Here is a 16,337-nt window from a genome sequence, read left to right on the forward strand (position 1 = left end):
ACAGCTCTAAGAGCAAATATCTCATTTCTTGCTCTTTCCAGTATATTTCCAGATTGGGGGATTCCTGAAACGTAGGGAGTACCATCAGCTCCTCCTGTGAAGTCTTCAGGAAGGATTAAAAAACTAATCCTTGGTTATTGAAAAAAAAGAAAGAGGAGAAGATACCTTTTCCAGGTACCTCACTCCAGTAGGGGAGACCAGCAATCCTGCTGCCCTGCAGCCAGGGTGAAGTATCTGTGCCCTAGAAAGTACTGATACCTACAACACACCATGGTCCCTGCTCATTGTGCCAGCTGCTGTGAATTCTGAGCACTGAGGCAGGTGGGCACCGCCATGGAAAGAGTTACAAGGCCAAAGTTTCTTTTTATGCTTTGGCCTTAGGGTGCATGAGATTAGGCAGAGTACCGCTCTGTGTTGCCAAGGAGCTCTTTGCGGGCTTAGCCTTTAGAGTACAATTTCCCTCCAGATGTAAATGTGCAACAGGCGACTTAGGAGGTAACCACTTAATTGTCCTTTAGCTAGTAACCTTCTGTCCTGGTCATTAAAACATTTTATATACTGCTCAGAGTATGTACATTTTAGTAGCAGTTATACTGAAATAGATAAAATGAAACAGACTGATAAACTTGATTGTTTGTTTTCTCTTGCTTTTCTTTCCAGACCTGCTATAATTGTTTGCAATAATAGAAAGAGTAGCAATAATGCTGGTTAATAGGGTTGTTGTTAAGGCATGGAGTGGATTCTGCTCAAAGCTCACAACTGAATTCCCCTATATCGTGAGACAAAGCTCCCAGTGTTTCTGCTCCCTTTTTGTTAAGGAAGAAGAACACTCCATTTTCTTCCTGTTTTACTAGTGCCTTGTCCAGTGAGAGGTATTGTGTCGGGGATTAATCTTCAGATCTGCCTTGAAAATCTTCTTTAGAACATTCTCAGATTGTTGAGAGCTCTGTTTGGGATCAGAACTTCACTTTGCATTGCAACTCCCACCAGTAATTCACTGTGGTTGCACTGTATGTCCAAAATCTATGTGGTACAAACCCAGATACAAAGTCTTCCCTCCTCTATAGAAGAGTCTGCTTGGTATGTCCTATACCCACTAATTTGCTATAATTTCAATCTAAAATATGCTCAGCCTACTTGAAAAGTTGTGGAGAAATGCTAGCTGCATTAAAAGCATTAAAAAGGCAACCTATTTATTTTACTTAAGTTTAATAAGATAAAGTGGTCCCTCAAATAAAATGAAACAAACCAAAACATAACAAAACCCCTCAATAGTATTAAATTTTTTCATTCTCTAAATCTAACCATTCACTAAAACATCAAATTATTATTATTATCCATATTATCACAAATGTGTAAGATATATAGACTTTAAATCTAAAAGGGAAAATGATGGTTGATGACCCCAAAAGGACATAAATTATATATTTACATATAGCTGTAATTCATGAGCAAAATAATGCTTTTCACTATAACATTGAGACTTGTTTAGAAGGACACAAAGAGATGGTGCAGGTTTTATTTCCTCAGGGAGTTTTTTCCAGGGAAAAACATCCTTTACATATAAAAATATGTGGGTTTTAACTTGAATGAGTTTAAATTTTACACATTTTTTCTTCCTAATTCTTTTTCCTACCACATGCAGCAGGTATCTAGTATTTCTCTTTACTCTGAACATCACCAAACATCACTGAACATCAACAACATGAAGCACACCACCAGTGGTCTCCACAAATGCTTAAAACCAACAGGATTTTCTGATGTGCACCTGCAAGGAGATCTGTTTCCAACTAGTTCAAACTGTGCCAAAGTCCAAGGCTCTTGCAGAAAATGCCTTGCATGAAGTCCAGGACAATAAAAAGTTCTAAGATTTGAAAAGGAAGTAATCAGGAGGGTCAAAAAATCACAACTAAATAGGAATTAATATTTTGAATTTATGAATAAGAAAAGATAAAGATTAGAAAAGTATTGCAAAGGAGCCTGCGAAATCATTACTTAACTCCTTTATCCATTTATTAGTAAAGAAATAAATGGCGTTGCCCTTACTAACTAAAATTGGTCAAGTCCCCTTGAATATTTGAAAATGAGAAACTTATTCCTAACTTCAAGCTGACACCAGAAGGCATCTAGTTTGTTCTCTGAAGAGGGATCAATTACATGTTTATTTATAGCCTGTGAACCAGGATTACAAAATGTGGGCCCGTAACTCGGATGGACTCCCAATGCTTACTGTTGGAGTATTGCGCAATAGCCTCACATAGAGCATGTGGTCGCCCTGCTTATCAGGGTAAGAATGAAACTGCTCCTCTGTGGCTGCTTCAAACAGAAAAGGTGTCCAAGCAAGCCTGGCATAATGGAGCACTTCAACTTCTTTTATCTTCTGAGAGCTAAAATTGAAGGTCTAACTAAGCAGCTATTTTATTTTATAAACATGATATTTATATTCAGTTAGCCTTTTAAACTGACCCTCTTTTTCTTTCATTTCCTTTAGATTCCTTCCAATATAGATTTTTTTTTTTTTGTTGGGCTGTATAACAGCTTCTACTTTCTGAATCATCTGTATATCATGTAGTCACAGAGCAATGTGAGGAAATCCCTCCAGCTTCAAGACCCATGTTTCTGACATTCCTGTCTAGCTTTCAGCTATAATTTGCTTCCTATTTGCACTTGGGAAATAGGGCCATGGTGAAGATTAAAGGGTGTGCTGTAGTAGAGACATACTGACTAGATGACACCCTGTACTTAAAGGGGTCTTGATAAAGGTAACTTCCAAAACAGCATCATGAATCCTCCCTTTTATGTGATGTGACAAAGAGTACCTGAAGAACCCCAATGTGAAGCTTGTTTCTCACATCACCTGATGCTACCTTACTCCTGCCTAAGCTTTTGTCATGTCTTTGATCTTGGAACCAGAATCAGGGCTCAAACATAATAACATTGAGCAGTGGCCTTACTAATGCTACTGTGTTCCAAAGAAGAAAGGTTTGAGGTGTCACTGCGCCTTTATAGGAACACTGTTTTACTGAGCCATGGTTTGTCTGGTTGAATGAGGAATGAAATGAATGACTCATTTTGCAATCCTCACATCAGCAAAAGCCACATATTGATAATTACCCAAATCATAGAATCATCAAGGTTGAAAGAGACCTTTAAGATCATCCAGTCCAACTGTCGAACCAGCACTGCCACTGTAACCCCAAAACCACTAAACCACATCACCCACAGACAGACCCAGACACGTCTATAGCACCTCCAGGTGGGCAACCTATTCCAGTGCCTGACCACCCTAACAAGGAAAATTTATTTTCTAATATCTAATCTGAACCTCCCCTGTTTAAGGCCACTCCTTCTGGTCCTCTGGCTGCCAACACAGCAGGAAAGACCAGTTCCCACCTCACTGCAGCCTCCTTTCAGGAGGCTGTAGAGAGCAACGAGGTCCCCTCCGAGCTTCATCTTCTTGAGACTAAACAAATTCAGCTCCATCAGCTGCTCCTCATAACGCTTTCTAGACCCTTCATGAGCCACATCGCCCTGTGCTGGATCGATGGTAGCTCATGCTTGGATTGTGTCAGGGGCATGTTTGGGGAAAAAATTATGGTATCCCTAGGAAACCTGCTTTTCCAGCAGCTTCATTAAAACCAGGAGTTTCAAAACCATTTGTTCATACTGAAAATTCAGTAGATGCAGGTTAACCTGGGGAAGGGATGTCAAAGGGTCCTGTTAGTGTGAGCTGCCTCTGCTTTGCGATGAATGTGCTGTTACAGGCCTGTACAGCCCTCCAGTCAGACTGGACCTCTGTGGCTGCAGTTCATTATTTTCCTAAAGATTTCTCCGCCTATAAAAGCTGAAGAAGTTTCCTGCCAGGGTCTGGTTTTGGTAGTTGAAGGAAAGTATTCAGAAGTGATGACAGTACTTAATTTTTAAAGAAAGAGGCAAGGAAAGAGCACATAGATATTTCTTCTTAAATAAGAAGTGGGCAGAATGTGTGATGGGTCCCAGCCAGGTCCTTAATAAAAAGGATGAGGTCTGTGTTCCCCAGAGGGCTCATGACGCCACTTTGGAGTTTGCACTCAGCAAGAAGCAGCTCATATTGCACACCGCATGACACTGGAATAGGACTGACAAACATCAGGAAGTCCCCAACGGCTGTGAATTCTGCAGTGCTGTCTGAACTGGCCCATTGCAGTGCTCATGAATGTTGTGAGCATGCTTGGGCCCAGTTTCAAGCAGATAGCAGAACCCCGCTTTTTGATTTAAGGGACCTCACTGTTTCAAAGAACATGGAAACTGAAATAATACAGGTTGCCCCAGAAGCCCAAGGTGCACCGGCTAAATCGTAGGGAGCTGAAACTTGTGCAATGACTGTCTGGTTTAAATAAGACCATTAACATTCCTCACTAGAATTCATATACATGCATTGATATTAAAATTCTAATAAAATATTCAAACCACATCTGGGAACTAGTATTCTAGGTCAGCACGACTATTGTAAATTTCCAGCTAAGCCACTGACTTCTCAAAAAGAGTTTCTAGTGGAAATGTTGATAGGCCATTAGCAAAGTACAGTGGTGAGAATGGCACTGACCAGGAGACAGCCTAACAAATAATAAAATACTAGTAAAGAGATGAGGCTTTAGCCTATTCATTAGGTTCAGTTTCTGATGAGTTAAAACAGACTGCTTATTTCTTGTCCATAGATACCTCCAGGCAGTGGAAATCTGTCATGGATAGGGCTGGTGTGACAAAGTTTGTTTAGTTCTAGAATACAGTAGTCAGAAATATGCAAGAAACCACATATGGTGACATAGCGCCCTAAAGTCTGTAAAGTTGAAGGGAAATTTTCTGGTTAAAAATTCTGATATGTTATAATACTGTGTGTTATCCTACTGAAAATTAGATATCTGTGGGACTACTTTAGCACAATGGCACTGCTAAGAATATCATTACTAAAAAGTGAAACCATTGTCTGAAACAGTCTCCGGCTGCAGGGTTGTGTGGTGGGAAAATATTTTAATGGGGTTTCCTATTAGTGTGATTGTTTTCAAGATGTAACACTCGTATTGGAATACAGTGGAATGTTCACCATGTGTGTCTCTCTAGTAGATTGTAAGTACTTCATGGTGATTTTGTTTTTAAAACCCCCTCTTTCTGATTTTTGCTCCATAATGTGGTTAATAAATTCACAGGCTAACACGGCATGTGCTTATATGATGCATTTACACTAAAAAAGTAAATGTTAGAGAGCTGGATAGGCAGATCTGAGGAACAAAGAGGAAGCCTCACAGCTTAAGATATACACTAAAGCAGCAGCCTGCATGGTATAGCTCATGAGATCCAAAGCCAAGCCTACCCCTACCAACAGTTCTTAGCCATAGCATCTTAACCTGCAAACCCTGACAATTTGCAACTACTCACACAGAAAATATTTGTCATACAGCTCTGCAAGCAGATAAAATGTAGGTAAAACTGGCAAAAGTAGGAGGTGAAAAGAAGTCAGCTGGCACATTTTTATTAGTTCCATTCTTCTTCACTTGCCTATTGGTCATAGTATATAAACTTGTAGCAAACATGTTCCATTTGTAGGTTTATTTATACAGCAGTATATTCAAGCCCCATTTTATATATGGAGTGGATTTTTATATAGATGGTGTATTTCTGTGCAACATAGAAAATATATGTTATGATTTTGTAGATTTGGTGTTAATGAATGCTAAGATATTTCCTTGTTACAATACTTTATTAATGCCTAAGGCTTTTTATACCCTTACATTTTTTCCAGCCCTGTGAAAATATTTTTTTCTTGAATAGGAATGATAGAACTCACAGTTGGCTCAGTGGAGATCTTAGGTTAAGCTGTTACCCACTTTTACCACTTGTTCTTCTTACAAAACTAGTAAATTTGTGGGTTATCTTAGGTACGCTTTCAAGACTGGTGGAGATCCTTTTTATTACGGAGATGTTCCTCAAAGAGGAGATCTCTTTTTTGGATGACAGAACTGAGCAGTTTCATCCTCTTTTCTGAGCATTGGGCTTCTAAGTGCTCTGCCTCCACTTCTCCTGCATGCAAGTGTGCTAAAGATTGCCCATAATAGTGATGGACTTTGAGTTGTCTCTTCATATTTAGATTATAAATGCAAACAAAGGAAGATGAAACTCTTCAGTTCAGCATTGTGGAAATGCCACATGTGTACAGCAGTTCTGCATTTCTTTGGATAACACAGAATTTATGCTAAGATCTGTGTGAGCATAACCTGTTTGTGTCCTACAGAAACAAACCTTGACTGCAAAAATGATTCATGCAGATGTTTTGCTGCAGTTCTATCTTTGGTTGCATTTGCCTTCTATTTCACTATTCATGTAATTTATGGAGGGATCTATGTTAACTAAAATACAGATGGAATTTGCACTGTAAGTATGCTGATGCATCAGTGGCATGGCACTTTCACAAGTGTAAATTACAGTATCTTGGCCTAGCTATCATATACATAATTTAGTTTTGCTTACTCTAAGTTCATGTTGAGTGAAATTCTGATCCAGCAGAAGTCAATCATAATTCTGCCTTTGATTTTTACCAAGTGGTCCAGGACTTCCTATCCTGTGTTTCCAGTGAGGCTTTGATTTCTTTTTTTGGAGCTGCTGTGTTGTGCTAATTCCTTTTCTTGGATGATTGCTGATAAGTGGTTCTTGTTTTGGTTGCTTAATTTCTAAGTATTATGGATCATATACAGTGGGGAAAAACCCCACTGTTTAAGGTATTAGTTTCTCCTATAAACTCAGGTTTCATCAGTATTAGGAAAACTTAAAAAATAAGTATTTTTTGAAATGTTTCTAAGGTTCCATTCTCTGCCAGGATATTCTATTCTCCTTCTGCAAGCACATGGTAGTGAAATTGCCAAACTTCTCTAGCAGTTGTCTTCATAATTTCAGTGTTTTTTACAATGTGAAATCTATCTCCTTTCACAACTCAAAGCAGTTTCAGACTTGTTTATTAGAAAGAGAAAAGAGCAGTCCATCCATGGTGAACATTTTCAACATTAAGGATATGCCTTTGAAGTTTGTTTCCACAGTTCCATCATGGCATAAAGTTTCCTTTAATATAGATGTGGTCCTATGGTGTTAACACACTCCAAGAAGAAAAGAATTTAGCAATAAAGTGGAGATTTAAAAGAAATTCTCTCCTGTGCCAGATTCTGCTTTGCTTCTGGAAGACAGTCTGAGGAGATCCACTTAAATTTTTTTTTTTTTTTTTTTACAGGAAAAGAGCTAATGTCACTAAAGCTATTGAATTGTCTGGCCTGAGTTTTGGTAGAAGATCAGGCTGCCTTACTGATCAGCATTTGCTCATCTTCCAATTGTATAGTCCTCTGTTGCTTTTTAAGTCCCGAGTACCCTCTTGTCCAAATAGCTGGCGAAAGATGACTGATCATCTTGTTACAGCTGTCAGGGCAGTAGCTCTGTACCTCACTACAGAAGAGGTATCAGACCTTTCCAGATCTCCTGGTTTTGCTGACACTTCTACTAAAAATACTCCTGAATCTTGGGACCTGATGGTGATGGTTGACAGGGACCGAAAGCATGATGTCAGGTTCTCATGCAAGGACCTCTGCCATATGAGATAAAAGTGGTCTAATTTCAAGACAAATGAACACTGAGGGCACTGCTTATGCAGCCTTTTTAGCCAATTGCTTAATAGGTGAAGAAAAATACCTTAGAAAAGTCCTTAGGCTAGTCCCATCCCTTAATCCCATGCACTTTTTGTTGATATTCATACTCAATCTAATAAAAGGGCCACTCTCTTCTACATTGCAGAAGTGATTGAGAAACATTTTCATATCAAAGCACTTCCAGAGCCACAGCATAATTTATATATACTATTACTTTAAAGAGCCTGCCTCCATCATTTTTGCTTATCAAACAATCCATTTGTCTTTAGTTTCATGAATCATAGAATGGCATGTGCTGGAAGGGACCTTAAAGACCATCTAGTTCCAACGCCAGCCCCTATGCGTAGGGATGATTTGTCCATAAGTGAGGCTGTGTTGGTTGTCTCAGATCACCTCCTTGTCTGCATGAGCCTTGATCTTTCATCTGTTTTTCTGAGAAATAATGGCAAAACATGAAGTTAATAGTGAGCTTATATACATAAAAACAATACCAGAAGCTGTTAAATAGAAGACTTTGGCTAGTGCATGCTCTGTAGGCTTCCACAGAAGTTCTTTGCAGGCTTCAAACTTCTGTACATTTACAGCTCTTTACACCCTCGACAGTGATGAGCAACACTTTTGAGCTCTCATTTGTTTAAAAAGATGGCACATACTTTCCACATATAAGTGAAATGTGAGAAAAATGGGGTTTATTCATATTTAAACAATTCATGGTGACTTTACTAGTTGTACTTTTTAAAATCTCTGGCTTTAAATTGATGGGGAAAAAAAAAGGCTAAGCACAAGAATTTATAAAAATCTTTTCCAGTTGGACTTTTCAGTGCATGGATGTAAATTAACAGCTTTTTTGTGTTGAAGGGCAAAATAGAGGTGCTGTGGTGATGGAAATAGAAAGAAAACAAAAGGCAGGACAGCCTTAGTAGTAAAACAACTTTTCTATATTTCATAAAAACAAAATAAGGAATTTCATGGAGGCTGAAAAAATACCTTGGGTCTTTGGTGTTAATAAAATTATGAATTATTATTTTACCAAATGAAAAATTAGATTAAACCAACAATTAGAATTGTATGTTTTCAAAATATTTTTTCCACATCAAAATTCATCAGTTACTGGTTTTAAGATGGATTTTAATGAGTCTGTTGAAGGCTGGGGAATAGGAAAAATGCTCAGCATCAATAAGAATAGTACAGGATGTACAGAACATATCTATCCTACATATGGAAATCAAATATAGCCTTTCACAGTGCAGTGTAGATTTTAAGAACTAGGATGACTGGTTTACAAGATTTTTTTTTTAAACAGAAACATCCGTATTAGAGAAAACAAAATAATATGGTACCAGCAATAATGGGGAAGAAGGTCCTAAAAAGTGTAACTAAAGATTCCTGGAAAGATTTTTAGTAGACGCAGCACTTAGACAAGCCAGGTGGAAAAGTTATTTTTTCAGTAATTCCAGAAGTGTGAGCTTCAATTATGCTGAAGACAATCTTCAAGTTAGGTAAGGCAAATAGGTATTTTGTCATATAGGGCGAGGAGCCAGATCTCACCAGTTCTTTAAGTCTATTGTTCACTACTGATTGTACAGCACCAAGCCTGTCTTAGTTCAAAAAGCGTTTGGACAACAGTCTCAGGCACATGGTGTGACTCTTGGGATGTCCTGTGCAGGGCCAGGAGTAGGACTCGATGATCCTGATGGGTACCTTCAAAGTAAGCACATTCTGTGTTTGTATGACTCTATGACTCAACCTGTCTTGACCATTCGAGCCACTTGGGCAAGTTGGCAGTGCTTTGAAAAACTAGCAAACGTACAAACCCTAGTCATAAATTAACCCAGGGCAGAATTTTTTTTACTCCCACTATCTTCAGTCCTCTACCCTCATTCCTCCAACATTCAAGCAGAAATGCAAGATGAATGGAGACAAGTGCCCTAAGTTTTATGTTTCATGAGCTTTTATCCAGTTTTCAATCTCCTAGATAGTGATAGTTTCTCATTTTATGAGTTGTGCCATTGGTCTTCACTCTGACTCAAAAATGGTAGGTACCTCAAAGAAGGTACGTGAGAAGAAAAAGGAAGAGGCCTTTCACGATTTGTGGTATTTCCTTCAGTTAAATGCTTTGAGCAGAAATGGAGATCTATAGTAGGAGCAATTCAGCTCTCTTAACACTGAAGTATACTGCAGCATGCGGCTCAAGCCATGTGGTGCTGGCTTGTTCATCTGCATAAATCACTATTGTTTTAGCCTTGTGATTTTTAAAATCAGTTAACACATATTTATAAGGCTACTTACAGCAAAAAGGTACGTGACTGTCTATTCATTTTGCTCGCTAACATGATGACGGTTTACTAATTTTAACAGAGCTGCAGTGCTAATATCACAAACAGTCCTTGTTTTCTTCTACACTAAGTGTAGCCTTGTCCAGTCTATTCATGCTCATAGTTAATGGTAATTGTAACAGGAATGAAGCCTAGAGGGCCACGACACTTCAATAGGTAATCCAAAACAGAAGATAATTCTGCATTTTCGAAGAGGGGGGAATAAAATTTATTCTATAACTCTGAAAATTAGAAAAAAAAAGCCTAATAATTTGAGAATGAAAATTCCTACTTATACCTCCCATATTTAGAATGCATGATACCACAGGGGCAATACAGTTTGACAGGAGGCATGGTTTCTGTTTCAGCTAATGGTACTGAAGAATTGTTCCACCCTGGGGAAGTACTTTAATTATTCTATGTTTGTTTTCCTGCACCCTTAAATCTGAAGTTCTGCAGGAAGGTTCTTTCATTTTAATTAGATGGTCATTTAACACCCAATATAACAAGAGCCCCATCCTAGAGACTGATACATATTTTATTTCCTAAAGCAAGAATAAATCTGTAAGTCTCTATTGTTATCCCACCGCAGTGTTAATTTCAGTTGTATAAATCTCTGTGACACATATGAAAACTTTGATGTGGGAGCTAGGGAAAAACAGCGCCATATTTAGCATCCCTCTATCTGCCTCTGCAGGAATCATCCCATTAACCCTGTGGGGGCTTTACTTGCCCACCTTTGATTTTCCTTTCTTTCATTTAAAAGCCTTTCCTCAGGGCTTATGTAATATGTAACATTGTTCTATTTGATGGGGGATGACAGGGTTCTTTTCAGAGTTCATCAGTACTTCTCTTTACTTAGCCATAAAGATCACTGTTGAGTGACAGCAGTATATCCTTCCCACAGGTTCCCCCATCCCAGTTACTACTGGCCATATGAGATGGGACCTGAAGGGCAGCAATCAATTTCTGGTTTCCAGAATCACGCTGTCAGCAGATAACCTCCTGAGGCCATGAAGCCAGTAGTACAGCTGATGGAAGGTTTTTCAAATTAGGATTTCTCATGCTGCAAACTTACTCCCCTCTTTCAGTAATTTTACTGTAACTATAAAAAACATGTAGAATGAAATAGCCACTAAACTTGTTGATATCTGAAAGATTTATTTTTACATATCTGTGATTTTCTTGTTCCTCTTTTCTTGACTTTTCACATATGTGTTTTCTCACATACTTACTATTGCCCAAGAACTAGGGCAATTGCTAACTTAGGATTCCCATGGAGGTGTAAGAAGTCTTGTTGACAGCATTCACCACCTGCCTCTTCTGTAAACAGAGGATTTGTTTACAGCCTTATGATATGCAGTACCTGGGTAACCAAAGCTCTCGGCCAAAGAACTGCAAACTCAGATTTTATAGTTTCCCGAAAATAATCATTCTTGCCTTATTTCCTTGTTTTCCATAAAATAATGATAGAAATATTTATGCACATAACAGGGGGTACACTTTACATCACTGATGTATAATTGTCAGAGAAATATCAAAAAACTGTTAAGTACTCCTTTAATTAAATGCAGCTTCTACATTCTGACAATACTAATGGAATTATTTTACAATGTGAGCGGACATGGCAAAAATTAAAATGAAAAAAAATCAGAGAAAAAAGACAGAAAATCAACTGGCTGAAATGTACTCAAGACACTAAATTAGGACATAAAGAATGGTGTCTTAATCTCAAAGGAAATTCTACTTAATGTGAAGTGTTACTAAGCTATCTAATAATCTTGCTAAGCTGACACGAAGTTCCAATTTAAATGAAATACAAATATAATTTAGAGAATTAAATATAATAAGGTCTATAAATCTCTCAAGCATTTGTATACAAACTACAGGTGTGATATCTGCAATACAAACACGATACATATTGAGTCACTTCAAAGAGAAGGTGATTACAAGGGGAATTAGTATGGGCCAACGTCAACACCTTGTTATGTCAGCATTATAAATTTCACCAAATTCAGCTGCTACAAGACTTAGTAATTCCTTCTTCCATGGGCATTTCTTGCGGATAATAATACGGGCTGCAAATACTACAGAACCTCAGTATAATTCAGGGCATGGACTCTCTTCCACCAAAGATGTTTTTTAATGTTGTTCTTTAGGCCTGTTTCTCCATCATTAAAATCTGCAAGAATGTAGATTGCCAGGTACTTCCCAGAATTAAAAACATGGAGACCACTTTTCCTTACTCTAACTTGCATCCAAATACAAATACTAGTGACAACAGGGGAAAAAAATCCCACCACATTTCTATTTACAGAGACCGAGAAAATTCTTTTTCTGATGGAGGAAATTGATCCCCTCTTTAGGGAACTAGCAGGTATGTCGGGGCAACATTGCTTTGCTTTTCCAGATTGTTCTACTTGAGAATAATTGCTGAAACAAACCCTTTTTTGTAATAAATACTTCCTTTAAGAACGTATTAATTACTTCAGCAGTTCTGCTCTCTTCTAGAAATCCTGTTTCACATTATGGTTCATTTAGAGCAGTATGTATGATACCAAATAGGACAAGTAAGAAGGATCCTGGATACCTGAGCAAACTTACTACCTCACTTGCCCTCTCTTCCTGAAAGCCTTTCATCACAAGACTTTTTTAAACTTTCGAACAGGTGAAAGCAAATCTGATACAAGAACATTCCTGATTTTCTCCTGGCACTCTGATATAGATGCTGTTGCCATTCATCTTCAGAAGTGAAAATTCCAGGAAGGAATGTGGGAAAACATCTCTGTCCCATTATCTGGAACCTGGTGGATGAAGAAAGAACTCCAGCACCAGTCACCCTCCTCCGTACCAATTCATCAAAGTCAATTCATCTCTGACTTTGCATAACAAACTGTATGTTTTACACAACTGAAACAGCATCTCCTCTTGCTGCCAGCTATGGTAATGCCATGTCTTAACTTCTACACTCTAAGAGCAAAGCCATGATACCATACATCTGAACATCATAACTGTGGTTTATATTACCTAAGATATGAAAGCATTTATTTAATAATTCCCACCCCCAAGTAGGTAATATTAAATTCCATTCATAATACAGTGCAATTATTTTAAAAGTTGTTGCCTGTTTTCAATAACAAAACTTAAGGAAAATTGATATATACTTAAAAAAAAAGAAAAATATTATTAATAGGATACATGATGAGGAGAACTGCTATAAGAATTTTACTATTTGTCTACTAAGGTTGAGTAAATTGCCTGTAAATTATTCAGTCTTCACAAGCTCTGAGCAGTAAAACTGCTGTTACACTTTGCACATTATGTACCTCTAATATCAATCTGAATTTCATTTATCAACAACTACTCTTGTGCAAACAATCCATGGAGAAACCTGACTTGGTTTTACTTGTTATTGATGATCTTTCAAAACACAGAAATTGCCTCCTCTTCAATTTCCTACTGAATTCTTAGGTAATCAACTCATCAATAATTCTCAACAAAAATAATTGTTTCCAGAACAAAACTTTCCCCAGAATTTAGGTCCTTTATGCTGGTCCCTCTCAGAGCTTCAGAAGTGTGAATAATGTAAATGTGTATTTAAAAAAAATCTCAGGATGCATATATGCTTTTACAAAGTCAGAAGTGGAGAAAAGTTTTCCCAGAACAGGATATGGGGCAGTGAAAATGAAAGACAGGCCTTTTAGGATATGTGATTTTTTTTTTTATTTTACCATTAAGTTCAATCTTCAGTCGCCTTTACACAGCAGTACAGGCCATTCAAATGCTAATAAGGCACTCACATTCACAGTCAGTCCCAAGTGTAGTCAACTAATGGAAAAGGTGAGGAAGAGAACTTTGTATGCCTTTTAATGAAGTGGTGTGCTATAGGGCAAGGAGTGGAGATTTACACTAACTGCTTTGTTCTCATCTGAGGTCGACTTCCCTTGTGCCCATTTCCCCCACTCTCTCTTTTTCACTGTAGTAGCAAAGATGTTCTGAAACCAGGGCTGAAGTAGCCGCTTGTGGGTCTCAGACAACTTAGGAGCTGTGGCAAAACCTACACCATTTGGTTTTAATTGCTAAAAAAAATGCAAAGTATTTGTTACTAGGAAAAGAAGAATATAAAGGGAAGGGTGAGGGAGGATAAAGGCTCAAGAGAGACATTTACCTTGATGAACGTCTGCCTCCTGTTTTAAACTACTCAGGACTGCTTTGGAGACTGTTGTCAAAAACATCCTTTTCCCATCCCAGAACAGCTGTTGCCCAAAAGCAAACTAATGGCGAGAAAGACGTGCACATACCGTTGCATCAATACTCAATCACACATAGCCTGACAAGTTCTTCTACCCTGAAAACGAAACTGAGAAGGCACATAATCTCTACTTGTCTGATTTGGGAAAATCAGCAGAGTGCTGCTCAGGTAACTCTCATAGCTCTTGATGTATCAACATTGTTATGTTAGCCGAAACAAAGTTATACGGCCTCAAGTAGTTTCACATAAGTATCTTCTTACCTTACTTATAATTCGGAGCTGTTGGTTTCAGAAAGTACATCCAACAATTAGCTACTTCTCTGCTGAAAGACTCTTCTGTCATCTGTGCAGTCCAGTGTAGTTGCAGTAAAAATGCCCTCACAAAATCTACATGTATACATCAAGGCATGTTCCAGTTAATACTAGAACTGAAGTGCTGCTTTACATCAGCCTCAATCAGTGGATGACCATGCCAGAGGAAATTGTTTTATTAACTTTCGTGTGCTTTGCATGGCGCTAGCTGGTAAGATCCCTGGGGCAGGGACTGTGTCTACCTCTGCATTTACCAAGTGCAGTAAGGACCTCCCCACAGAATGTAAAAATTATGAGTAAATGTTAATAAGTAACCAAATGTAAGTGTAATAACTACATTAATAACTACATTAATAACTACTAATATATTGCATAAACAGACTAGACCCACTGGAGGAATGCAGAAACCATGAACATTGCTGATTCATTCAGAGTATATTTATTACTTCACAGACAGGATGAAACAAACTTTCCTCTTGCTGGATATCTTAAGATTTCAATGCATAAAGAATGATTTAATAAGAAGTGTAACCTCAGGATTAACTAACAGATATATACAAAACAGATTTATACAACTGTTGTTTAAATGCCCTAAAAACAACCCAACCACTTTATTTCTAATTGATATCTCTGCGATTCAGGATGAGGTCCTCACAGAAACCAACACCTAAAGAGTCTGGTCAGGAGTATTCCAATGCAAGACAACATCGCAATACTTGCTGTAAAGGAAGGGTAATTGCCCCTAAATGCTATGCCTGGCTTTCTGCCTACTACCATTCTGACAGTGCTGCAAATAAACTAGCAGTTTGAATCCATAAATACTTATAGATCATACTGAAGCTGTAACTTACACATTCAGAAATGTCTAAAGACTTTGAACAGAACATTTTAACAGGAGAAAGGAACTTGTACTTTGAAATAAAACAGGTTTTCTGAAAATACTCTTTGACATAATTTTTTTGAATCTCTGCTTTTCATTTTATAGTTTTTCTCTGTTTCCTTTCTCTGTTGCACACCACCTGCAAATAAATGAGTGAAATTGCCTGAGCTTCATTTAATCTTATGCTACTAAGAGAACTGAATTCAATCATGCTTCTGAAAGTAACAGAGCTATTTTTAGGATAATGGTAATATATAATGTCATTTGTAGCGTCATTTGGCAATGACATTTTTACTCCTATAAAACATGTTAAAAAACTTATGGCAAATCATTCCTTGGTGAGTATATGTTATTACATTATAATGCAATACAGCAACAATATGATGTTACAGTGTAGTAAAAAGTTCTTGGTATGAATCTTTATTTGAGTTTTTGCATAACAAGTTCTATCCTGCTGACAACAACACTGATTAATGCTTTACTATTGGCTTCACTGGAAACCTCAACATGCCTGAAAGTTGACTAACACGCACAAATACTGACTTACACAGACCATTTCTGATCAATGACAGTAAAATTAAGTCTCTGGTTTATGCTACCTGTATATGTAACCAAAAGCCATTTTCAAAATGCTGAGTTTTATGTCTCACAGATTTTGAAGCTGCTTTCAATAGATTTTTAGGAAAATTATGGTGGCCATCTCAGAGTTATTCCACTGAAGAATCTTGTAAATGGATAAAAATAACCAGAGAGAAGTTTTAAAAGATGGTGAAAATTCCTAGAAGTAATCAGAAGTGAGGAAAGTACATCTAACATAAAACTGATTAAAAAAGCAAATTTAAGGGAATTACACTAAGCAGCAGCACGAACATTTAACGGTAAAGCTTAAAATGTTCACATTTTTATAAATAATC

The sequence above is a fragment of the Corvus moneduloides genome, chromosome 3, assembly GCF_009650955.1.
Source record: "Corvus moneduloides isolate bCorMon1 chromosome 3, bCorMon1.pri, whole genome shotgun sequence".
Taxonomy (NCBI): Eukaryota; Metazoa; Chordata; class Aves; order Passeriformes; family Corvidae; genus Corvus; species Corvus moneduloides.